We start from the raw sequence: 26,788 nt of genomic DNA, 5'->3' as shown, positions 1-26,788 counted from the left end.
ACAAACAACCAACAAGATACGATCCCCAGTGGAGTCGCCAATTTGTTGTTGGGAAAAGTATCCAATACGGAATGACCCTATCCCACTCTAAGGGTGATATTTCCTTAGCAACAATCAAAGCAAAGCTATCTGAGATTACTTCTTTATGAGATGTAAAAGAAGGGAGAAAGAGATCCACTAACCGATGTCTTTCGCTAATGGTTGATCCAATCTTCTCTCCTTGTTGCTTGCCCCCAACTCCTTGCTCTTTCACTGGCCCAGCTACACCAAGATCCTGCAAAATGGCAAGAGAGGGAAACTACAAGAAGCATACATTCATAATTGATTCAAGGATTAGAATAAATCAAATACACAAGTATAACAACACACCATTGAGACACATGCATATAGAAGAACCTCAAATGCTTTATTAATGGAAGAAGTAAGGTTCAGGAAGTGATACAACCATAAGAGGCCCAATCCAGCATCACCTTCCCAGCAGAAAGAAATCTCCTCTTCACCTCCTTCAAAGCAAATCACCCAATAGTTCTAAACTCAAACCAACAACACTTCCTTACATTCACAAGATTCCAGCCTCCCTAGACCTCATGAGAGAGCTCTATATATAGGAGTTTTGGAGAAAGGATGAGTCAGCTTGAGGCTGGCATGACGCTGACTAGTGTCCTCTCTCACTTCAGTTATTCTTCAGTTCTTGAGTCCACTTGGAGGTTCTTGCTTCCACTTGGAGATCTAGACCCTCTTACTCATCACCAGTCGAATTCCCTGATCCAAGTGTCATTTTGGAAGCTTCATGGGCATTGACACCTTAAGGAATGACTGTGCCACATGTCCCAACTCGCCCAGCGCAGGTAGCCTTCTTTGCAGTTGACATTCAGCGCAGGTAGACAGTGGAGCAGTTGACATTCAGCGCAGATGCTCAGTGGAGCAGTTGACATGATCGAGAATTGCTTTGTTTTTGAGTGTTTTCAGGTGGAGAACTTTTATTCAGTGCTGTGGTTTGCTGACCTTGTTCCTCTAAGGGTAGGAACAACATGTTTAGGGACTTTGGATCCCTTAGATTATGGACATTTCATGCTTCATGCTGTAAGGCACAAAAATGTCTGTCTATAACACCCTTTGTATATGCCAAGGTGTACCAATCTATCCATGCTCCCTCTAAGTACATGCTTGAAATCTCTGCTTGAGCTACCCCTTTGTATATGCCAAGATGTACCAATCTGTCCATGCTCCCCTTGAGTACATGCTAAAATTCTGTTCTGCTGAAGTGTGTTAAGCAAGGTCTGCAAAAATATGTTCTACAAGAAGAACATGACTCTATGCATCATAAATGACCTTCCTATCACCAAAGACTCATACATACATCCATCTCCCATCAAAATGGGGATATACCAAACTTGACTCATCCACCTAACCAAGTGGGAATACATCAAAAGTTTACACATGATAACACAAGAGAATAACATTATTCATCCCAGGCATAGTGGGGACACCAACATAGGCCGTTACATGACCTTTATAATACAAGAAATACATGACTGAAATATTTCATCATCCTTCCTATGCATAGAGGAGATACAAATGACCAGAAGAGATCTCATCAAATGACTACAATAGATAGAGACACAGTATTACATCATGAGACTTTATATGACCTTGATATTGACATTTATAGCAGAGGCCAAACATCTAAATAAGACCATGATAGTCATCAGCAACTTTCATTCATAGTGTATGATTTTCTCTATAAGCATCTGTCAACAGCATCCAGACCAGCAACTTGTATATGTCTATTAGTGTAGATAGCATCAACCTGTGACTAGATATGTCAGCATCAACTTCATTCTTTTGAACAAAATTCTGCATATGACATACAGAATCACTCACCATATGTGATAAATACCATAGTCATCTCATCAACATCAAGATCTCATCAAGATCTGCATGATCCAAGTATCATCACTTGGGAAAATCTGCATCAACATATGTAAGTATCAATTTATCATCATGTCTCCAACAATGCAGCTTTGAGTAATCATCCATGCATCCAGCACTATGTCAAAACTTCTTGATATCATCAATAGAAACAATCCTCATTCACATGAGCGCCAAGAACTATAACTGTATTATATGATCCTTATGACTCATCATCAATACATGTACTTCTACTTATCCTTATGAAGATCACCATGTAAGCACCATATATGTATCATTAGAGAATCAACCACAAATCTGATATGAACATTAACTATGTAACCCCAAGAATCATATGACAACAATATATAAGCATCATCACCAAGGACTACTAATCATAATGCCAACAATGCATTATTAAAAGCATATGCTCCCCTTGAACCTGTGCCATCTGTTCACGGTCAGATCTGATCATTCATATATCAGCAAGAAGTATCAAGGCATCATCATCATTAACACTTAAAACATTGTACAAGTGTCAAGACATTCACACATCATCTGCAGATTGTAACTATTATCAAACAGAGAAAATCATATCAGACCCATTGACATATACGCGACTGTACAGTGTCTAAATCGCGTATATACGTGACTTCCTTTTTATGAAACTTGCGTATGAGATTTAGGACACTGAAGTTTTACACTTCCAGCTTCCTCTGATTGAGCTGTACCTTATTTTTCTGACTGTACTTCCTTCTTCTTCCATATCTTTAAGTGTGATGATGTTTTCCCCTTTTGTGTGATGCTCGTGCTTTGTTCCTGCATTTCTTTGCTATATGCCCAAGCTTGTTACATGCATAACATCTTACATGTTTCATATTCCTGCTGTAGCAATCAACAGCTTTGTGCCCAAAAATATTGCAAGAAAAACAATATCCATTAAAGTACCTGGAATGTGATGATCTTTCTGCATGATGGTCTTGAACCACTCTTCTTCTGCATCTGGCTGCAACATGTCCAAGATTATGACATACATAACATTCAACATTATTCATAGGAGGAGTAAAAGATTTTCTTTGAAGAATTTCTTTCCTTGGTTGATGATGGGATTGACCTCTCATCTCCTTCTGGAGCATTTCAGATTTTGCATTAGAGTTCCTTGTCTTACTTTGTGAACTAGATTCTCCTTCAACAGATTCATGAAAACCAAGACCAGTTTTGATAGCAGGAGACCTTTGACTACTAAGAATATCATCCAAAATCTTAGTACTATCCTGAAATCGTAAGAGCTTATCCTTTTCTTCTAATTTATCTTTTAGAATATTTACCTCAACCTGGAGATGCTCTTCCTTTTCATGATACTGCTTCTTCCTGTCTTCTTCAGCTTTTCTTCCTTCTTCCAACTGATGTCTTAGATCAAGAACTTCATTTTCTTGTTTTTCAAAAACTTGGAGTAGATCTTTATTCTGCTTCTTTGATTCTTCAAGATCTTCCTTTAGTGACAGAATCGTAGCTTCAAGCCTTTCATAGTAACTATGTCTTTCTCTGAGTTTTTTGATTGTTGTTTTCCTTTCATTGACTTCATTTCTTAATGATGTCACTTCATCCTGGAACTTTTGACATTGAAATACCTTTTCCTTGAATACCTTCCTTACCTTGTTTCCTTCCTCTATTTGAGCTTTTACTTTGGTAGCTTCTTCTTTGAAGGCACATTCCCTTTTGTTCAATAGATCTTGTTGGTCTCTAATTTTGTCTGTAAGCCTTTTAAATTCTACCTCTATTTGATGTCTTTCTTGCTCACCCATAAGAGCAATTTCAGTTGTTTCGCTATCACTTTCATCATCTTCAAATGGATAGATAACTACATCACCAGAGGATAACAAATTCATACCTGATAGTTCATTTGCTTGTTCATCTTCATTCTGAAGTGATTCTGAATCTGAAGTGCTTCTTCCACATATTCCCCAGTCGATTCTCCCACTGTCATAGCTCTTCTGAGATGCATTCTTCTTCTTAGGCACTTTCTTCTTAATATTCTTTCTCGTTGTTCTGCAGATCTCCTTCAAGCGATCAAGCTTTTACCAAAGGACCTGCTCTGATACCAATTGTTGGAAATAATACTGAGAGGGGGGGTGAATCAGTATTATCAAATCAATAAAACTTTTTCATTTCCATTTATAAGATTCATAAACCACGTATATCCAGAATACTTATGATTCAGTTAATCCATTAAATGATGATCTTTAGTTAGTGCAACAGAACTTTATTAACCATATGAGCAGTAAAATAGAACAGATCATCACACACAAGAAGCACACATGAACACCATGATGTAAGGTGGAAACCCAATGTGGGAGAAAACCACCTGCTGCAAGTCGTCTCTATCTTCTTTTAATAAGAAACTTCCTTTTACAATATTTTGTACTGGTGCAGTCTTATACCAGTACACAGGCTTCTACCTGTAGAAGGCTACAACCTTCTTTCTCTCTCCAGACTCTCCTGGAAGGGAGCCACAGCCCCCTTAGCTCTTGTACTAGCCGATCCATTTACTAGTACGTAGGTGCAGGCCTACTGAAATGCTCCAACCTTTACTTGTTTTCCAGCTGCTACTGGAAGGGAGCTACCATCCCCTTAGCTCTTGTACTAGCTGATGTAGGTGCCGACCTACAGAAGGCTACAACCTTCTCTTTCATCCTCCAGGTACCACATTTCATACATTTTCAAACTGGATACTCATGGAACACAACATCATAATCTGAAAGGCCACGTTTCATCCAATTTTCATACTGGACCCATCAATATCATTGAAGCACGTAATCAATCAATATTCTAAATCACCCTATCACCAGATCATTACATATACAAGGATAATATGTGTGTTAGCAACCAGATCTAGTCCATCAGATCACATAAAGATAAGTCATTAAGAACTTGATCCATTCATCCATCAATACATAATCATTCAATCAATTACTTCTCAGAATGTTGTTATCAGAACACAGTACCAGTAACCAGACATTAATTCAGAACCCTGAACACAACAGTAACAGGAAAAATCAGCTAAATCATATTTTCTCAGAAGTCCGCAACTTCACCAATAGGAAGTCTGCGGGTATCCACACTTTCTCCGTGTCTAGCCTGTGGATCACTGCACCTACGCCTCCGGCTCACCTGCGCACCTCTGCACCTGCACACGCTGCTCATCTACGGGTATCCGCACCTGCACACGCTGTTGATTTGCGGGTAGCCGCAACTGCTGAGTCTTCTAATCTGCAGTTATCCGCACCTGCGTAGTCTTCTGACCTGCGAATATCCGCACCTTCTCTATTTCGCTCCTGCATACCCAAGTTATCAGAGTTATAGATCTGATCTTGCGCTAACCTACAACCCAAATTATCAGATCTGATCATGCGTCAAAGAGATCTCGACCCATCAGTTGATCTTAACCCTCTTGAAATGCTTAGGTTCCTCCTTGCTTCAGGTTTAGCTATTGTTCACCAACAGATCACCAGTATTTCAGATCTTACTCTTCTCAAGATATTTAACACATCAGTGCCTAGCCAATTGATCTCCTTTCCTTTTTATAGACAAGGCCTTGCTCAAACCATGGTCCAAAACCATAGGAATCCAATACTAAGGACCCAAAACCTAGGTTCAATACTTTAAAACCATGGACCAAAACCATAGGATCAAACACGTCGGACTAAATACCATGGATCACTCGTAAGTTTTCCCATGTGCGTGCGCTTTTCTATGCATGAAAGTTTGTGATCTTTAGGTCCGCACCTTTTGTTCGGAACCCCTGCGAACATGTCCGCACCTTTTGAACGGTGCACCTGCGGACCCAGCCTAAGGCCACATCTTTGTGAACAGGAACCTGCGAGCCTTTCATTTTTTACATTCTTTGTAGTCTGATCATCAACTTTTTGCTACTGCCCTGCTGCACTATGATCTGTCATCTATGAGAGTTGCCATCAAGGACAACACTTGTACCATAATGCCAACAGAGTTTAAGACCGCATCAAAGATTAATAGTCAAGTGAACCGACAATCAATTTTGGGAGTAATAACTTCTGCTAGTAAAGTTTTAAGCTCTAGAACAGGGTTCCGCCTAATGGCTTGGTGCTATACTGATCCAAGATCAGGTGTGACGAAGGACCCTTCCAAGACCTTTTACTTTTGTGATGCATTAAATTGCATTTTTAAAAGAACATAAATGAATACATCTGCATGTTGTAAAGAAGAGGACATGTCAATCATCAACAATAAAAAAAAACATCATTCGTTGATAACGGAGTTCGTCCAAGAGGGACTATATCTCCGGGGCCCGGTGTTAAGATGGTGTAGGCCGCTGCATTAAGTGCTGTCAATAGTGATGATGTACACAAGAGATGATGTCGTGATCATACAAGGAAAATTCCCTCACGCAGGAGTGGCTCTAAGAGATGTTCCACTATAGGAACTCTCAGTCAAAAGACTCCTATCAGTATGACACAAAACTCATGAACAATGAGCATCCCGCCAACATGGCATAAAAGGGAACTCAAAACAAACATGTGTGGTGACACATGAGTATCCCATCAACATACAACAAAGGGATCTTGAAGCATAACATGACGAATCATGATAGCAAGCACATCACATAGATGATTCCGCATCACATCAAGCAAGGAATCATGAAAACATGTAAGAAACAAGATCTTGCGTCAACATCAATCAAGGATCTGTGCAGCATGATGCATAAAGAAGAAGTACATGAACACATCGTATACCTCACAACCAAGCGCCATCTGAAGACGCGGATGTCAAACTGCTGAAGCTTCTCGGATCATCGATCTCACAACATCAATCGCATGGAAATGACTGCTTACACATGAATGTGGGCATCTGCACTGGCACTTAGAAAAGTGGCTGGAAAATGAAATGAGAAAATGAGAAATCTAAATGCACCATCATATTTGTGGCGTCGAGTAGTGCAAAATCGATTGTCCAAAATCTGAATTCTGAGAAATTGAGAATCTGGGGCCCAAGGAATCTTTTAGATTCCCCCTGGATTCCTCAAAGATTTTGCTCCATGGGTGGATTGGAAATCTGAAAGTCAAGTGGCAAATCTAATATTGCCATTGCGATCCTTGTGGAAAACCCTAAAAAACAAGTATAAACTTGACTATATTCCGACATGGCAAAATTTTACCTCCTCTGGAAAATTTTAAGGCTCATGGTTCCGCTACTTGTTTTTGCAGCGATCATGGTTCCACATGCATTCTGGAAAATGACTGAAAATGCAGAAATCTGATGGAGAAATGGACAATTCCATTGCATTCATGGTGACTAGAGGTGTTGAATCCATATAAAATTTGTTAAAATCTGACAAAGTGGAAATTTGGACCTCCTGCAAACTTCATGGTCCCTGTATTAAAAATTAATTAATTCGCCTCGATTTGCATTCCCACTCCTAGTTCCTCCTTTTGCCTCGAACTATGTGCAATGGTAAAAACAATGGGTTTATATTAAAATACCTGGAAAATTACCCAACAAGGTGGTTGGTTGAGTTGGCTATATTAAAAAAATGGTTGAGGAGCGTTGGTTTTTATCTATTAAAGTCGGTTGGTTTGTTGGTTTTATAATATATATGGTGTTTATGGGGCTGCCTGCTCGGGGGCCGGCCCATGTGTGCTAGGTGGGTTCGACCCCCATTGGTCCCCGATTTCAGTTATGTACGTAGGGTGGTTGGAGGGTGGTGCGATTGGTGGCCCCCACCCCCTTTTCAAATATTTTTTTGTTTTAAATAACCACAATATGCACTTTTTTAAAATATGTTTTTAACCATAGGAGTCAAATTAACGACCCCACAATTTCACCTGGAATCCGGCTGGAGTTGGCCGGAATCTGGTGGCCGGGAAAATTCCAAATTATGGCCTCCCTAAGCCTGCCTAGTCATCAAAAAGTCAACCCAACTTTGACTGCTGCTAACTTTCGCACACGGACTTGGATTGACAAACCGTTTGCACCACCGCGATCAGGATGATGAGATCTATGCTCTGGTCCTAGTTTGAGCATAATATAAACACTTTGATTTTTGAGCTTTCCTGAGTCCTCCTTGTCCTATGTGTGTCTCTGGAGCCACCTAGATCAATCCTCCCCACTGAGAAGCTTTTGGTCCTCCAAAATCATCAAAAATAACTTGCAACTTCTCTATACCTTGTCTGCATCAAAAGCGTCCTGAAAAGGTCTCACTTCCATCTCCTTCACCTTTGTTCTTTGGAGCCTTAAGCGACGATCCGACACCTGCTACCTTTGCAACCTGTAGTACATTGTTTTGCAAATTACATGCTTGATTGACATGACCAACTAATGACCCAAACGTCCCACACTTGCCACGAGTTTATAACACATACTCGGTGGTCAAGTTTACAACAAGATGGACACAATACCCAAGCTATGACAATAAGGCTAAACTATGATTGTTGCTTCAACAAGTGATGGAAAACTCATCATCACTACAACACATGACTGTTGAGGGCCCTGAAATCGGGTCAACAACAAGGGGGATACCCACCCGGTCGGGAACCTGGTTGGCGGCTCCTTGCCCGTTTGGTGTAGCGGGTCCGACTGGGGATGATGGGACCAGCTTCCCAATCTAAAAGATGTGTGTGTGTGTGTAGATTTTGAAGATACTAATCTAAAGGTAATTTTAAACTAATTTAATTCTAGACTCTAAACTGACTCTATGCTACTGTAATCTAACAAAAACAGCACATCTAATCTATACTAACCCGGGGTAAAATTCTTTCATTATGCGATCTAAAAAGATTTCATACAAAAACTGGTAATAAAGATCATTCAGCTATCATAAGAATATAAATCAATTAAGATGAACCATTCTGCATAAGAAGTTAGGCAAAACAGTTGTGAACAACATATCGCATAATCAGTTATTCATATGTCAAGCACAAACAAATGATTCCACCGTACAAAAGTGCCAAATGGTAATCCAGACATTCATACATTAACATATAAACAAATCAGTTGTATATCACTCTAAGAATATGAGCAGAAATTAATCAAGAGATAAAAGTACCATTTATGACTGATTTTCACTCACAAACTTCAAGCAATAATGATTTATCTCTACTTACTTCTAACATCTACTAAGAGTACAGAAGTGCAACATCAGTAGCAGATATTAAAATGCAAACATAAATAAATCTCGATCCATCCATTCATCAAAAACCCCCTCCGAGGGTGCAAAAGTGCATGTTCTGAGGACAACTTTTTTGAAAAATTTCCGGACCCTTCTCCAAATGCCATGAGAAGGGTTAAATACTACTAACTAACTAATCTTAATTACACAAATTTAGGGAATGGCTTCAAATGACCACCCTTTTACTAAAGCAAATTTATTTCTAAAAATTGAATCTAATTTCTAACCGTTTTTGTATCTGCTCCTTAGTGCTGTAAGCAATGTGAGGTTCGCCTGGAAAGAGTCGACTGGTTGTATTTTCCTTTTGCTCGGGCGATGAAAGTAGAAATAACAAAAGCTAGCACCTCTTTCTGACAAACTAGAAGATATTTTGAAAATCTTCCTCTAGCTGGGTGTTTTTTGCTGTGTGTATACTTAGTATAACCCAGATTTCTTTCAAACTGATTGTGCTGTTGCTATTTCGGTTTCCGGCCGTGTGAATGACTCAATGAGTTAGGGATTTCGTTGCCTGAACAATCTTATGTATTGAAAATTGCTTCCATTCTTTGTTCCAGGCTCTTTTGAAGCATCATCCCTTTTCAACGTTTTTCTTTTTTCTTTACCCAATCTGAGCTTCAGGATCTTTTGCAAACATGCTGCTTTTGTGCGCCTTTGACTCTAAGTCTTGGATAGTCTATTTTCATCAGTGTCTGTGGAGTGATACCCTGGAATCCGCGGCTCTGCTGCATGCGGCACTCATTTGCGAAGGCATCTCCTCTCTGTTCTTCAAGTATTGGCGCTTTCCCCTTTTCCTTAGATGTTTCCTGCATATAGATTTATATCAGTTACTGCCTTACAGTTTACGCAAAGGAAAAGAGACATGACGAAAAGATTGACATGAAAGCTTTAAACTCTAATGAATGCATAATCATGACACTCATAACGACTTGACTCTTCGAAAAATGCAACACGATCATCTTTGGATACTCAGGCGTGCAATCATTAATTTCCCTTAAGGTGCGCGCTCGATTTTGGGTTTACAGATCATGCCGAAGAAACTTTGCGATGAGTGGTTTCTGCGATTCGTGTCACAGCAATTAATAGTTTCATTCGTCGCAGATCGCAAATCGGAAAATCGCAGCTTGTAGGATCGCAGATCGCAAATCGCAATATCGCAATTTTCATTTGCTCGTTGTGTGCTGCTTTTGCGACGTTTACAATATGCGACGTCGCATATCGGCCGTCGGCGATTCCTTTTTATTTTCTTTTAAGGGCGCTTTCAAAATATGCGATGCGATGAATTTCGCATTGCTTTCTTTGCAGCTTATTTATGCGCATAGGAAAACTCTCCACTCTCTCTTTGCGATGAATTTAGCTTTTAGGGAGTTAAATACAAAAATTTGGATAAAAATATTTTTGGGATTTTTTGTTAAGGGTCCCCCTTTGCTTGATATTATTGCTAATACTAAACAAAGAGGGGGGTTGTTTGTGACCACAACAATGGCGATTCACTGTGAAGAACCAGTTATCTCTGCTTTTCTATTGACATTTCCACTTCCAAAACAGAAAAATTTTCATATGTCTAAATTTTGTTATGGACAGATAGAGTAGATTACCCCTCATCCTATCATTGATACTTTGTTTCAACCCTTCTTTTATTCCAATTGTCTACTTCCCTAGGCTTAGTTCTTGCATTCATACCAGACATTACTCGGTCCTTTTTAAAAGATAAAATAAGGTCTTTTCTGTGTACTGGCTTTAAAATATGCTCATTTGTCGTAGGTAGAGCCTCTGCTGCCCGCAAGCGTCCATAGCCTCGACAGGGTTACCATGTTATCCAGCAATGATCCTTTTTCCTGCTTGAGGTTATTTACAACATTTCAGAGAAAAATCATTTTTTGGCACTTTTTCCTTTTTTTTTTTTTTTTACTCTCTAAAGAGCAATGTCTTGGTTTGGTGGCCAAATTATGACACAGTCATTCACTTGATTTACACTTTTGATGAACAAGCTGGCTCGTGATGAGACCCCTTGTCTTTTGACTGCAACAATCTTGAGTCGTTGCCCTGTTTTGATGGACAGTATTGGCAAAGTCAGCAAGTTATAATATATGTGATCATGATAAGTCGGCTCGTGATGAGACCTCTTATTCTTTGAGATATAGTGTTTTCTCAGATTGTTTCTCTGAATGCTGCGGTTTCCTTTAGCAGGGAGGAAGTCATTGTTTTTCCTTAAGAAAGCTCTGGATGACAATAATAGAGTTTTGAAAATAACAGTTTTGCAGAGAATATTTATTTTATTATTGATGATACCTTTCATTGTGCTGGGATAAAACAATTTTTTACCAAAGGTTTCTTTCATTAAAGTCTTTTGAAAGGTTGAAACTGATATCATTATTCAGGCTAAAGTTAACTCTATTTGTCAATAATAAAAATCAGATTTTTCGAAAAGTTTTGCTATTTGTACAAGTAAAATCAAAATCTGATAGAGAGTTAGTGTGCTCTTTCATGAATCTTATTCAATGATCATTTACAACCGGTTTTATTTATAAGAAAGAGAAAAACAAAATAAAAGAAACTAAAACTATCCTACAAAAAATAGAAGAGTGATCTTCTATGGAAAATACATTTTAAGAATCTGTCCATTCACAGGCAAAGAATCTCTTCTACCTGCCAAATACTGCAACACAAACGTCGATGGGCCTATGACTTCTACAGTCTGAAAAGGACCAAGCCACAACTTCTGAAATTTCGTATCTTTGCCCTTTTCTTCATGAGCCTTATCCCATTTCAAAACTAAATCTCCCATTTGAAAGTTCTTTCTGGTTATGATGGCTGAGTCAAAAGAGGATTTTATTAGCGCTTGGTGGTGAGCATGGGTTTTCTTAGCTTGTTCTCGGCGTTCTTCTAGTTTGATTATTTCCATTTGTCTTAATTGCAAAGAGGAAGTAGATACTTCATCGATGTGTTGTACTAAAGACAAAGAGGGAATGACTAAGTGAGTTGGAAGAACCACTTCTTTCCCATAAACTAAATTAAAGGGAGAAGTGCCGATTGAAGCTTTCTTCGTGATTCTATCTGCCCATAAAGCATTTACCAGCGCTTTGTGCCAATTCTTTTGGTTTTGGTCGACTATTCTTTTGATAATCCTGATTAGGTTTTTGTTTGTTGATTCAGCCAACCCATTACCTTGTGGATAGTAATTAGCAGAGTATTTCAATTTGAACCCTCTTTTTAATGCAAACTCAGTCATTGCATTTCCAGAAAAGTATGATGCATTATCAAACATTAAGGCCGTTGGCAATCCAAACATAGTGATGATAAATTGATCTATGAATTCAATAATGTTTTCATAATTAACTGTCTTGAGAGGAACTGCTTCTACCCATTTAGTAAAATAATCTGTTGCCATGAGGATATACCTATGCTGCTTAGAAGAGTGAGGAACGATCTCACCTATTATGTCCAAGCCCCATTGGCTGAATGGTTGCTCGATGTTGACCGGCTGTAGTGGCATGGACAATTTCCTTTGTTTCCCTGCAGCAGTCTGGAAGATTTGGCATTTCCTTACATAATTGTATGAGTCTTTGAACAGCGTGGGCCAATAATGTCCTGCACGTAAGATCTTATGCGCAGTAGTCTCTCCAGCATAGTGTCCACCTGTTGGTCCATCGTGGAGTTCCTCATACATGTGTACCTCTTCAGATGAGTTCTCAGGAATTTGCGATGCTCCAGCTAACATCTTGCAGAAGCCTTGACCCCTTACGATGTTTGCTGGTTTGATCTCAAGATCGTATTCTTGTAGAGAGGTAATCCAATTTGCTCTCTTTTCGCCCACATCCTTCTGTACCAAAAGGTTTCTTACCGCTGGAAACGGTACTACGACTTTGGTATGGGCTTTAAGTAAGAAAGGTCTGAAATATTTGATCGCTTTGAAAACAGCATAAGTCTGTTTCTCCACGTCTGAGTAATTGAGTTCAGCACCTTGTAAGTTCGAGCTAAAGAATGCGATTGGAGCTTCCACCTTCTCTTGATTTACTTGAGTCAAAATCGTGGCATAAGATTTCTCTGAGGCAAAAGTGTATAAGATGAAAGATTCTGAAAAATTTGGGGTAGCTAAAGATGGAGCGTTGATGATAGCTTGTTTGATCAAGTTGAATGCTTCGTGCTCATCTATGCCCCATTTAAAATTTGAATTCTTTTTTATCATATTTTGTAAAGGAGAAATAATACGTGAAAAATCGGGGACAAACCTTTTTACAAAATTGATTTGTCCAAGGAAAGATTGCATGGCCTTTTTGTTATCGGGTATGGATATTTCGGAAATTTCTTTGATTCTGTCAGGTTCAATGTGAATACCAAATTTCGACACTATGAATCCGAGCAATTTCCCTTCACTTAATGCGAAAAAAGATTTCTTTGGGTTAAGTGAAATTCCATACCTTAAGCATCTTTGAAAGATCTGTTTCAAATCTTTGAGATGGTCACTTCGCTTCTTGGAGTACACTGTTATATCATCCAGGTAAATCACTACCGATTTATTGACTAAACCTTTAAACGCGATGTCCATGGCTCTCTGAAAGGTAGCGCTGGCATTGATCAGACCAAATGGTATCTTCCGATATGCGTATGTTCCCCACTTGGTTCGGAATGTGGTTTTCAACTGATCATCGGGATGTACTAGCACTTAATTGTATCCTGAAAATCCATCCAGGAAAGACATTAATTCTGAGCCCGCTACTGCCTGTAGTATTTGCTCCATAGGTTGGAGGGGAAAATTGTCTTTCTGACAGGCTTTGTTGAGATTCCAGAAATCAATACAGATTCTAATATCTCTGTTTTTATTCCTAACAGGCACCATATTGGATACCCATTTGGAGTGTCTGACGGGGAAAATTATTCTGGCTCTCAACAATTTATTTAGCTCAGTCTTTATCTAATTTTCTAAGTTGGGGTGGATTTTTCTAAGCTTCTGCTGGACAGGTTTTTCATTGTCAATCATAGGGATAGTGTGTTGAATTATAGAAGTGTTGTATGTTTTCAGCTCATCGTAATTCCACGCAAAAACATTTTTGAATTGTCTCAGAAGACGGATATATGCTGATTTTTCTTCAGGGGCTAGGCCATGGCCTAGATTAACGTTTTGCGGCTTCTGATCGGTTCCTAGGTTCACTAATTCATAGTTCAGAGTTGAACTGTAGAGTTTAGAATTGGCAGACCTTTTAAACCGACTTTTCAAATCATATAAATCTTCTAACTTAACCACCGATTTAGGTATAGCGTTATCAGTGCTATTTTGCTGAATTTGGTGATTATGATGGTCTTCGTCAATTATTTTATTTGAGTAGGATCCTTCAGAAGTGAGGAAATTTACAATGTCTGGATCGTCATTGAATACTCTTCAGTTGGTGATGTTGTCAGGGATGGATGGTTTAAAGATTAATTCTATTGAAAACCTATCGGGACTAAAATCTTCGGAGGGAATCAGTCTAGAGGCTACGTTAGCTAACAGGTCTGCGCTCGCATTTTGGAGTCTTGGGATTGACGAAATATTGAATGCTATGAAATGCGAAGTCAGATCTTGTACTAAAGATTGATAGTGCTTTAAATGACTTGACAGGCAGTGTATGGTGTTACGTACCTGTTTGACGACAATTTCGAAATCTCCAAAGACTTGAAGATACTTAACATTCAAACCGATTGCTTTGTATAGGCCTTGCACCAAGGCTTCGTATTCCGTTGTATTGTTTGTGCAATCGAACTCAAGTCTGCATGTAAGCATGGTCTTGTTCCCATCTGGGTTAACCAGAACGCATCCTGCTCCTGCTCCCTCGTTAGATTTAGAGCCATCAAAATATAATTTCCAAAATAAAGACGTATTTACAGAATTATCTAAAAAATTAAAACACTTTGAATCATCAGTTTGGGAAAAATTTTCAACTTGGGACACAACTGAATTTTCTAAGTAAGGTGAAGTGTGAGCATTGAAATTGCCAAGGAAAGAATCTACCGAGTAATTGCCTATGATACTGCTGTTGTATGCTATTGCTTCGGTCTCTCCTTCCAGTTCTGTCACTATGTACTTTTGGTGCAATTCTCGTTCAACCTTTATTTGATTGGGTTTGCCGTTGTAGGGTAACCACATGTGCGACCAGTCGGTTGAGAAATATCCATGGAGTTTCTCGGACCAATCCTTGCTAAGAATTAAACCATAGAATTCAGGGATATCAGCTACTAGAATGTCGATAACCTGACATACTTTCGGGTTAGACGACAATCTTATGGTCACCTGGTTAAGTTCACCAATCACTTCGACCTGAGATCGATCAAGTTGAACTATGCGCACTGCAGATTTCTGAGGCTGAACATTCAATTTGGCACATATTGATCTGGGTAGAATATTCGTTGAAGCACCAGAATCAATCAGGCAATTGTGCACGTTTTTATTGAAAATTTCATAAGTGAGGAGAAAAGGAGGAGTATGGGATCTTGACCTTCCTCCAATCAAGGCAATGTCGTTCGGATCAATCTTATTGATCATGTTGGTTGGAGGTCTTCCCATGTTGTGGGAAGCTACAACTGTAGGTAAAGATGTAGAAGGCACGACATGTAATTCTTTCATCATTATTTTCTGTTGATGTTTCAATTTGCTCAATTCGTAAAGAGTGATATTAGCCCTAGTCTTTTTCATGTCATCGATAATGTTATACTCCATTTCACCCGACACTATCAGTGTTCTTGATGGAGGTACTTGATCTGATTGGACTGTGCTAAATTGGGTCACTCTAGCGGTTGTTTTCTTTGTTGCGACCTTATCTTTTGTTGCAGGGCTTGCGCCCTTCTGTTTAGGGGTAGTTTGGGGAGGATCAAGTTGATTTTTGCTTCGTGTGCTAACCGGAAATGCTTCTTGATCCTCTTCTTGTGGGAGGATGAAATCCCACATTCCTTGTATTTCCACAACTTCTTCATCATCGGTCTGCCCTTCAGTGGTATTCTCTTCTTCTTCTTCTTCATATTCGACGTTTGAGACAGCATTGGGTGGTTTCACCTCCATGGGAAGGTTTCTTTTAAAAGATCTGTAGGGCTTTTTTGAAGAAGTTTCTGCTACTTGCTTTCTTATATCAATCATCTCGTTGGACATGGCCTTTAACACCTTTTGTAATCCTTCCATATCGAAAGGATCTTTCATTTGCTTCTTCTTGGTGTCTTCTTTGAAAGAGATCTTCTTAGATTTGCGTTCTTCTATTGCAGATCTCTTTTCTAGGGCAACTACGCGTTTTTCTACTGCTAACGCTTCAGTTAAGTTTTCAACTAAGGTCGTCTTGTTTTCCCTATCTACGAAGATAGCCAAGTTAGATGGTAAGGCCGTGATGTACCATTCACATCTTACTTCCTCGCTGGGTTGAGAAGCAGCGGGAATCTTGTTGAGGATCTTGTTGAACCGTAAATTGAAATCTTCAATGGGTTCTCTAGCCTCAGCTTTAAGATTAGATAGGTCATTGATCAATGTCGCTGTTGATCTGTCATTGCCAAACTTGGTGAGGAATTGACTTTGAAAAATGTCCCAACTTGTGATGGACCCGGAAGGTAACGAAAAGTACCATGACCCGGCTGTTCCTTGCATTGTGTAAGGGAAAAGTCGGACGACAGCATCTTCGTTGGTAACTCCGTTGAGATTAACAGAAAGCATGAAATTATTAATATGCTCTTCAGCTAACATGCCTGTTTCTGGATTGAATTTAGGTAGCCACTTCTCAGGATGGGCCGGTATTGGGCTCAGGGGTGGAGGCATTAAAACCGCCCCAGGATTGTTCCATGGAGACTGGGCCATCGTTGAGCTGCTAGTTAATGAGAGTGCAGAAGACGGTCCCTGATGCTGAGAAGATGAAGGTATTATGATCTTTGATGATTTAAGAGGAAGTGTGGAAGGTGGATGAGTGATTTGGGATGAGGATGTGGGTGGTTGACTTCGCGGTGAGGGTGTTGAAATGGACGAAGTGGATGAAAGAGTCTCACGGTCAGACTCTGGTGGTGCTTTCCTTGCTCTTTTCCTAGTAGGGAGAGGGAGTTCACTTGGTTGAATACCAAATTTTTCACTCTTCAATCTGGTCAGAGGGTGAGCAGGATTGTACTACGAAGTCACGCTGCTGTTAGATTTATCAGACCTATGAGAAAAAATAGAGAATCCCTGGAGTTTACGAATCAAAGTTTGAATTTCAGGGGGTTCAATAATGAATTGGTCTGATATATTGGAGTAGGTAGCAGCGGTGGATACTCGAGCGACTTCTAACTCCGGGTTTAACCGTAGTGGAGAAGTCGGGGGAGTTGATGAGGGTGATTTACTCTCAGAATGGCATTTAGATTTTGACTTAGTTGCCATTCATAGTTCGTGCCCTCCTTCTAGCGCCAAATATGTTGAGGGCCCCGAAATCGGGTCAACAACAAGGGGGATACCCACCCAGTTGGGAACCTGGTTGGCAGCTCCTTGCCCGTTTGGTGTAGCGGGTCCGACTGGGGATGATGGGACCAGCTTCCCAATCTAAAAGATGTGTGTGTGTGTAGATTTTGAAGATACTAATCTAAAGGTAATTTTAAACTAATTTAATTCTAGACTCTAAACTGACTCTATGCTACTGTAATCTAACAAAAACAACACATCTAATCTATACTAACCCGGGGTAAAATTCTTTCATTATGCGATCTAAAAGATTTCATACAACAACTGGTAGTAAAGATCATTCAGCTATCATAAGAATATAATACAATTAAGATGAACCATTCTGCATAAGAAGTTAGGCAAAACAGTTGTGAACAGCATATCGCATAATCAGTTATTCATATGTCAAGAACAAACAAATGATTCCACCGTACAAAAGTGCCAAATGGTAATCCAGACATTCATACATTAACATATAAACAAATCATTTGTATATCACTCTAAGAATATGAGCAGAAATTAATCAAGAGATAAAAGTACCATTTATGACTGATTTTCACTCACAAACTTCAAGCAATAACGATTTATCTCTACTTACTTCTAACATCTACTAAGATTACAGAAGTGCAACATCAGTAGCAGATATTAAAATGCAAACATAAATAAATCTCGATCCATCCATTCATCAAAAACCCCCTTCGAGGGTGCAAAAGTGCATGTTCTGAGGACAAGTTTTTTGACAAATTTCCGGACCCTTCTCCAAATGCCATGAGAAGGGTTAAATACTACTAACTAACTAATCTTAATTACACAAATTTAGGGAACGGCTTCAAATGACCGCCCTTTTACTAAAGCAAAATTATTTCTAAAAATTGAATCTAATTTCCAACCGTTTCTGTATCTGCTCCTTAGTGCTGTAAGCAATGTGAGGTTCGCCTGGAAAGAGTCGGCTGGTTGTCTTTTCCTTTTGCTCAGGCGATGAAAGTAGAAATAACAAAAGCTGGCACCTCTTTCTAACAAACTAGAAGATATTTTGAAAATCTTCCTCTCGCTGGGTGTTTTTTGCTGTGTGTATACTTAGTATAACCCAGATTTCTTTCAAACTGATTGTGCTGTTGCTATTTCGGTTTCTGGCCATGTGAATGACTCAATGAGTTAGGGATTTCGTTGCCTGAACAATCTTACGTATTGAAAATTGCTTCCATTCTTTGTTCCAGGCTTTTCTGAAGCATCATCCCTTTTCAGCGTTTTTCTTTTTGCTTTACCCAATCTGAGCTTCAGGATCTTTTGCAAACATGCTGCTTTTGTGCGCCTTTGACTCTGAGTCTTGGATAGTCTATTTTCATCAGTGTCTGTGGAGTGATACCCTGGAATCCATGGCTCTGCTGCATGCATCATTCATTTGCGAAGGCATCTCCTCTCTGTTCTTCAAGTGTTGGCGCTTTCTCCTTTTCCTTAGATGTTTCCTGCATATAGATTTATATCAGTTACTGCCTTATAGTTTACGCAAAGGAAAAGAGACATGACGAAAAGATTGACATGAAAGCTTTAAACTCTAATGAATGCATAAGCATGACACTCATAACGACTTGACTCTTCGAAAAATGCAACACGATCATCTTTGGATACTCAGGCGTGCAATCATTAATTTCCCTTAAGGTGCGCGCTCGATTTTGGGTTTACAGATCATGCCGAAGAAACTTTGCGATGAGTGGTTTCTGCGATTCGTGTTGCAGCAATTAATAGTTTCATTCGTCGCAGATCGCAAATCGCAAAATCGTAGCTTGTAGGATCGCAGATCGCAAATCGCAATATCGCAATTTTCATTTGCTCGTTGTGTGCTGCTTTTGCGGCGTTTGCGATATGCGACGTCGCATATCGGCCGTCGGCGATTCCTTTTTATTTTCTTTTAAGGGTGCTTTCAAAATATGTGATGTGATAAATTTCGCATCGCTTTCTTTGCAGCTTATTTACGCGCATAGGAAAACTCTTCACTCTCTCTCTGCGATGAATTTAGCTTTTAGGGAGTTAAATACAAAAATTTGGATAAAAATATTTTTGGGATTTTTTGTTAAGGGTCCCCCTTTGCTTGATATTATTGCTAATACTAAACAAAGAGGGGGGTTTTTGGTGACCACAACAATGACTTACATACATAAGGCCAAAGACTATTGTTTTGACAAGTGATGGAAACATAACATCATTTTCAGAATGTAAAATGCGACTCAAAATACGACCAGACATCATTGTTGCTGAATAAGTGATGGAAAACACATCATCACTTTTACATTTTAAAATGCAACAAATAATTTACAAAAGAACGACCATGAAACGACAACATGTCTAGAAACCATTTTTCACTTATCAATGTGAATGGGTCACCTCCTTGTGGTGATTTTGCTTGTCGAACAATTGTTTCACTTGGTTCTCGCACCGATGCTTTGTCTTTAAGGCACCGCTGTGGATGGAGCCTCCAACAAGTGGCTCTTTGGTGGCCACTTCTATCGCAATGACTGTAGTAGGTTTTCTTCCTCCATATTTTCTTAACCTGTTTCTTTCAACACTGTTGAGAGGGCCTTTCATGCCTCATCCTTTTGAGTGATGCCATTCTTTTCCAACACTTAGAAAATGTATGGTTATGGAATCCACAAAAGGTGCATGTTTTTTGATGCCATGTTTTACGTTCATTATTATCAACATGATCATAATCGAAATGAAAATTTGAAGATCGAAAGTGGTTATACCTTCCCTTGTTGTATCTGATGTCAGTATGGCGATGCGAGCTTGCCTCAGCTCTTTCCCTGCAATGGAAATTTCCATGGGATGATGGGGATGTGTTCCCATCATTTTCTTTCCTCGACGATTTCAACGATGTCTCAGACGACTCTGACACCTTCGAGCAATCTCCTTTAGTGTATCTCAAGCCTACAAATCGATGTTCGTGCACAACCTCCAAAGGTTGAGCTATGCCTTGGTTATTAACACCAAGTTCTTCTTCCTCCTCGTGCTTCATCCTGGTAAGCAGCCTCATGTTTGTCCCTGTAATTGGGATCTCCACATCTCCAATAGAAATCATACTATGTGATGATAAAACTGAAAGTAAATCAACATCTTTTACCTCCTCTGTCGATTTGTAAAAAACTGATGAGAACTTCTCATCATCTGTCGTTGGTGGTTCGCTTGTTGTCTTAGCACATTCTCCAACTTCGTTTCTGACATACCCAAGTCCTGTTCGACAGGGTAATTCCTCCACTTTGATGGGGTTGACAATGCCTTGGCCATTAACTCCCAAGCCTTTTCCTTCATACCCAATTTTCTTCAACAGTTTGGAGCCAATTCCTATGGTATGATTTTCGAAAATAGCGAAATAATTATCAGGAAACATACATGAATTTAGAGAACTACTTTTACCTCACATGGGTCACGCTGCAAATCTTTCAAGGCCTCATCCTTAGCTTGCAATTGTCATAGCAAACTTTGTTTCTCCTCTTTCTCTTCATGTAGACGCATCTTCAATTCAGCGTTCTCTGTTTGAAGATTATGTTTTTCTTGCTTCAGTTCTTCCAGGGCCTCTTCCATGGCTTGCAACTGATGCTGCAATCGCTCCTTTTCCTCTGTCTCTTTCTATAGAGTTTCATACATGATTTCCACTCTTTTGGAAATTTTGAGCATGGTCTTGTACATCGCTTTTTCATCCTTTGTCGCTGCACGTTCAATTGTTCACATTGCAATTCACATCAACATAAAGACTGCTCTAATACCACTTGATCCAAGTCCGGGTGTGATGAAGGATCCTTCCAAGACCTTTTATTTTTGTGATGTGTTAATTGCATTTTTAAAAGAACATAAATGAATACATTTGCATGTTGTAAAGAAGAGGAACATGCCAATCAACAATAATAATAAAAAAACAGCAGCCGTTGATAACGGAGTTTGTCCGGGAGGGACTACGTCTCCGGGCCCTGGTGTCAAGATTGTGTAGGCCACTGCATTAAGTGTTGTCAATAGTGATGATGTACACAAGAGATGATGTCACGATCATACAACAAAAATTCCCTCATGTAAGAGTGGCTTTAAGAGATGTTCCACTACAATAAATCTCAGTCAAAAGACTCCTATCAGTATGACACAAAACTCATGCACGATGAGCATCCCGCCAACATGGCATAAAAGGGATCTCAAAACAAACATGCATGGCGACACATGAGTATCCCATCAACATACAACAAATGGATCTCAAAGCATAACATGGCGAATCATGACAGCAAGCACATCACATAGATGATTCTGCATCACATCAAGCAAGGAATCATGAAAACATGTAAGAAACCAGATACTGCATCAACATCAATCAAGGATTTGTGCAGCATAATGCATAAAGAAGAAGTACATGAACACATCATATACCTCACAACCAAGGGCCATCTGAAGAAGCGAATGTCAAACTGCTGAAGCTGCTCGGACCATCGATCTCACGGCATCAATCGCATGGAAATGACTGCTTGCACATGAATGTGGGCATCTGCACTAGCACTTAGAAAAGTGGCTGGAAAATGAAATGAGAGAATAAGAAATTTGAACGCACCATCAGATTTGTGGCGTCGAGTAGTGCAAAATCGACTGTCCAAAACCTGAATTCTGAGAAATTGAGAATCTAGGACCCAAGGAATCTTTTAGATTCCTCCTAGATTCCTCTAAGATTCTACTCCATGGGTGGACTGGAAATCTGAAAATCAAATGGCGAATCTAACCTCGCCATTGCAATCCCTGCGAAAAACCCTGAAAAACAAGTATAAACTTGACTATATTCTGACATGGCAAAATTTTATCTCCTCGGGAAAATTTTAAGGCTCATGGTTCCACTCCCTGTTTTCTTAGCAATCATGGTTCAACGTGCATTCTGGAAAATGACCGAAAAATGTAGAACTCTGATGGAGAAATGAATAGTGCCATTGCATTTGTGGTGACGAGAGGTGTTGAATCCATATAAAATTTGTCAAAATCTGACAAAGTGGAAATTTGGCCCTCCTGCAAAATTCATGGTTCCTGCATTAAAAATTAATTAATTTGCCTCGATTTGTGTGCCCACTCCTGGTTCCTCCATCTGCCTCGAACTCTATGCAATGGTAAAAATATTGCATTTATATTAAAATACCTGGTGGATTACCCAACGAGGTGGTTGGCTGAGTTGGCTATATTAGAAAAATGGTTGAGGAGCGTTGGTTTTTATGTATTAAAGTGGGTTGGGTTGTTGGTTTTATAATATATATGGTGTTTATGGGGCCGCCCGCTCGGGGACTGGCCCACGTGGGCCGGGCGGGTTTGACCCCCGCCGACCCCGAATTCAGTTATGTACATAGGGTGGTTGGGGGGTGGCGGGGGTTGGTGGCCCCCACCCACTTTTAATATATATTTTTTGTTTTAAATAACCATAATATGCATTTTTTGAAAATTTGTTTTTGAATTAACGACCCCACAATTTTTCTCAAAATCTGGCTGGAGTTCGCCAAAATCTGGCCGGAGTTGGCCTGAATCCGGTGGCCGGGAAAAGTCCAAATTGTGGCCTCCTTAAGCCTGCCCAGTCATAAAAAATTCAACCCAACCTTGACTACTTCTAACTTTCGCATACGGACTCAGATTGACGAACCGTTTGCACCACCGCGATCAGGACGACAAGATCTACGCTCTGGTCCCAGTTCGAGAATAATATAAACACTTTTATTTTTGAGCTTTCCTGAGTCCTCCTTGTCCTATGTGTGTCTTTGGAGCCACCTGGATCATGTACACTGGAACTATTGTCACAGAAAACGGAAAAGAGACGAAGGTTACTATTGATTTTGAGCCTTTCAAGCCTATTAATGCCTCTCTTTATCTTTGTGATAATAAGTTCCATACAGAGGCACTGAGTGAACTTCTAGAGTCTGATGATAAATTTGGTTTTATACTTATGGATGGTAATGGAACCCATTTTGGTACTCTGAGTGGTAACACTTGTGAAGTGCTTCACAAGTTTACTATAGGCCTGCCTAAAAAGCATGGAAGGGGAGGGCAGTCAGCCCTGCGGTTTGCACGTCTTCGGATGGAGAATAAGGAGGGAAAAGAAAAATCCTCCAAAAAAACCCACAAAGTTAATAAATATGACCTTTAATACGTTAATAAGAATGACCTTAATAATATTTTGTTATTTTAAACAATACTAATAAATGGATTTTTATTCACCATTTAAGGATAGCAAATAACAATCAATAGAGAGCTAAAAGAAAACTCCTGCAAAAAACCAACTCATTTTATTCTTAATTCAAATGCAATTTAAAGATTTATGTGAAGAAACAATAATATAAAAATAAACCAATAAAATGTTAGGTGAAATCTTGGATATAAACTCGTTGATAACATAATTTATTTAAGTTTACAATTTTCATTCAAAATGTTATTTTACGATTTACATTAGGTGCAACTTTATTATTTGAAGTTATTGTTTTTTTTCTAGAATTTGATGGCAGATTTATTATGATATTGTGAATCTTCCTTGCTTAAAATGAACTTTTTAAACCAGATGGACTCGAGGCCTTCAAAAAACCTAAGGCACTCACTTTACATAGATTTCAAAATTTACACTGACCACTCTCAAATTTTCCAATGGGATTTTCTACGAATAGACAAGCTAATAGAAAAATTAAGCTTTTACATTATTAATATAATGTGAAAATGTTAAATGGATATAAAATATTTCAAAAAAAATGTACAAATGAACTCCTGCACCACTTGCAATAAAGCATATATCTTTCTTGAGTGTCAACATAAAAATGACTCTTAAAAGTTTATCAAACATGTCATGGAAAAACAAACAAGTTACCATATTCTCATTTTATAATTAATAAGAATAACCATTAAAAAATCAATCGTAACAAAAATTATTAGTCCCTCTTAGTTAGGGAATATAGTTTTTGGTACGAAGTGAATGCTTGTGTTTTTTTAAGTTCAACATTGGTGACGCTACATCATGGTCATGTCCAAGAATAACACTTGAGTGGGGTAAGGAATTGAACTAATGACTTAACGCCTAGGAGCGCCTTAACAACACACCCAATCACAGTATATCCAAGACCCCATGGACACAAAGTGAATGATTGTTGAATTTGTATTAATTACTAATTTTTTGAAACATTTTAAAGTTTTGTAAAATTATATATTAATCTCATTTTTATGTAAAGAAAAAAACATTTATTGAATATTTTAAACTTATATATTTAATTTTGTATTGGTTTAACTATTATGATGGTATTTAATTTTCACATTAACACAACTCACATATTGCAACATTTTAGATACTCTATGCAACTTTAAATGATTTGTTGTCCATGTAAATTGTTTGTATAATTATTATTATCTAAAGTGATCACTCTAAACAATGGTGTAATCCAAACTCTAATCGCCCTACTACCTCACCACTTGTTCTTATACTAGATTAAATATCTTTCATATGTGATGACCACCATTTTTGTTCACTTTTTAGTATCCATATTTATTTTCTTTCTTGGCATCGGAGCAAAGGACATGACATAATGACATCCTACATAGTCTTTCGGCACACTGGACTTTTGAAGAGATACTTTCCCTCCAAGCTCGCTTGACCAGTTCATCCTCTACCTCCAGTGAGACATCGGCAACCTTTCTATTTTAAATGTCATTTTATATATTGAAAGGGTGGAAAAACCCCAAAACACTATCAGCGTGCCCTTGCACCTCTTGGTGCAATGCTAGTTTTTAACTCTATTCTATTATTATTTTACCAAACCTATTATTTACTAGTAAGAAGAACAAACATATATATTTTTTTTAACTCTATTCTGTTATTATTTTACCAAACCTATTATTTACTAATAAGAAGAACGATCATAAAAAATTTCAAACAACATGAAATAGTATTATTTTACCAAACCTATTATTTACTAATAAGAAGAACGAACATAAAAAAATTCAAACAACATGAAATAGTAGCATAACATCGGGGGTAGCCTCCAAATAATAGGAAAAAATAAAAATGACCACAGGTAAGAGATGGAATTCAAGCCATAAGTAAATGTTTGTTTAGATTGCAGCTGGTGAAAAAAGAGATAAGTGTCAAATGTGTTTTGACAAAACTCCCATTTAAAGGAGTGGATAGAGTCTGTCCAAAGTTCGGGTGTGGTTTTCCCCATTGTAATCGCATCATGGCATCGAGAAAGATTTGTGGAACATTATGAATCAATTTAAACATATAAAATTAAGATGGCATCCAATTTCTGCAATGCCACTATGTTGTCATTCTGTATTTTCGAGGTTGAGGGAGTAAACACATTATACATCATCAAAACCACTTTAGAAGCTGAGATCTAGCCCTGCCAGCTTCAGAGAGGGATCTCTCTATTTAATTTAGTTTGTTTTTATGTAAATTTTAGGCTAGCTATGATTGTACTTGTTTGTTTGTTTGAAAGGTTTGGTTGATTTGAGTGCTATAATTCCATTGGGCTATGGAGTCTATAAACTAAACTAGGTTTTCCATCAATTTTTAGAGGAGTTCTCACAGGGCAAGCTAGGTTGTAGTAAATGGATCTTTTCAGAATTTAAATGGATGGTGGAAAAGAAGAAGTGTAAGGTCCATACAGACCAAAAAGAAATTAAGAATTCTTTGACCTGACTTTAGTGGAAAACATTAAAATTAACAACATCCAAAATAGGGCGCTCTAGATAACGAATCCTATTATCACTGTTTATGTTGATTAATTCATAAATTTAGGAAAACAGAGGAAATAAATAACATTTTTTAAACAAATATATAGAAGAAACACATCACCATTTAACACACCACATGAATACTTTAAACACTAATACTTTAAACAATGAATTATTTATAATAAAAATTACAATAGTGCTTTGCAAATTATTTGTCAAACCGACAATGTATTATTAGTCTAATTACAAACTAATATCATCTAGTCTTGGAAAAAGAATAGGCCACGTAGGCTATTGAGGAAATCGGTGGCCCTGTTTGGGTGGTTTTTGTTGCTGAGTCATCCAAAACAAAATTCGATGTTGAATTGAATATTATGCCGGCTGTTTTGATGGAAAAATATTTTATTACTCCTGAGTTATTCCTTAGTCCAATAAATCAAGTAACTCTTCCCATCTCTTTTCATCTGGCACTGTTAACTTTGTCACCCTGTGGTAGATTTCATCTACCTTTGTATATTTAGCAAAGGTTGGTTTCACGATAAAAA

General features: G+C 38.6%; 1 pseudogene; it reads left to right on the top strand.

The window, feature by feature from the left end:
• LOC149266448 (eukaryotic peptide chain release factor subunit 1-1-like) overlaps positions 1 to 23,676 on the top strand; it is a 32,910-nt pseudogene extending 9,234 nt beyond the window's left edge.
• Positions 23,677 to 26,788: the final 3,112 nt, after the last annotated feature.

Source organism: Pinus tabuliformis, chromosome 6 (genome assembly GCF_031772625.1).
Source record: "Pinus tabuliformis cultivar Carrire ecotype Pingquan chromosome 6, CPIR1, whole genome shotgun sequence".
NCBI lineage: Eukaryota > Viridiplantae > Streptophyta > Pinopsida > Pinales > Pinaceae > Pinus > Pinus tabuliformis.
This window is presented reverse-complemented; position numbering and strand designations above follow the sequence as displayed.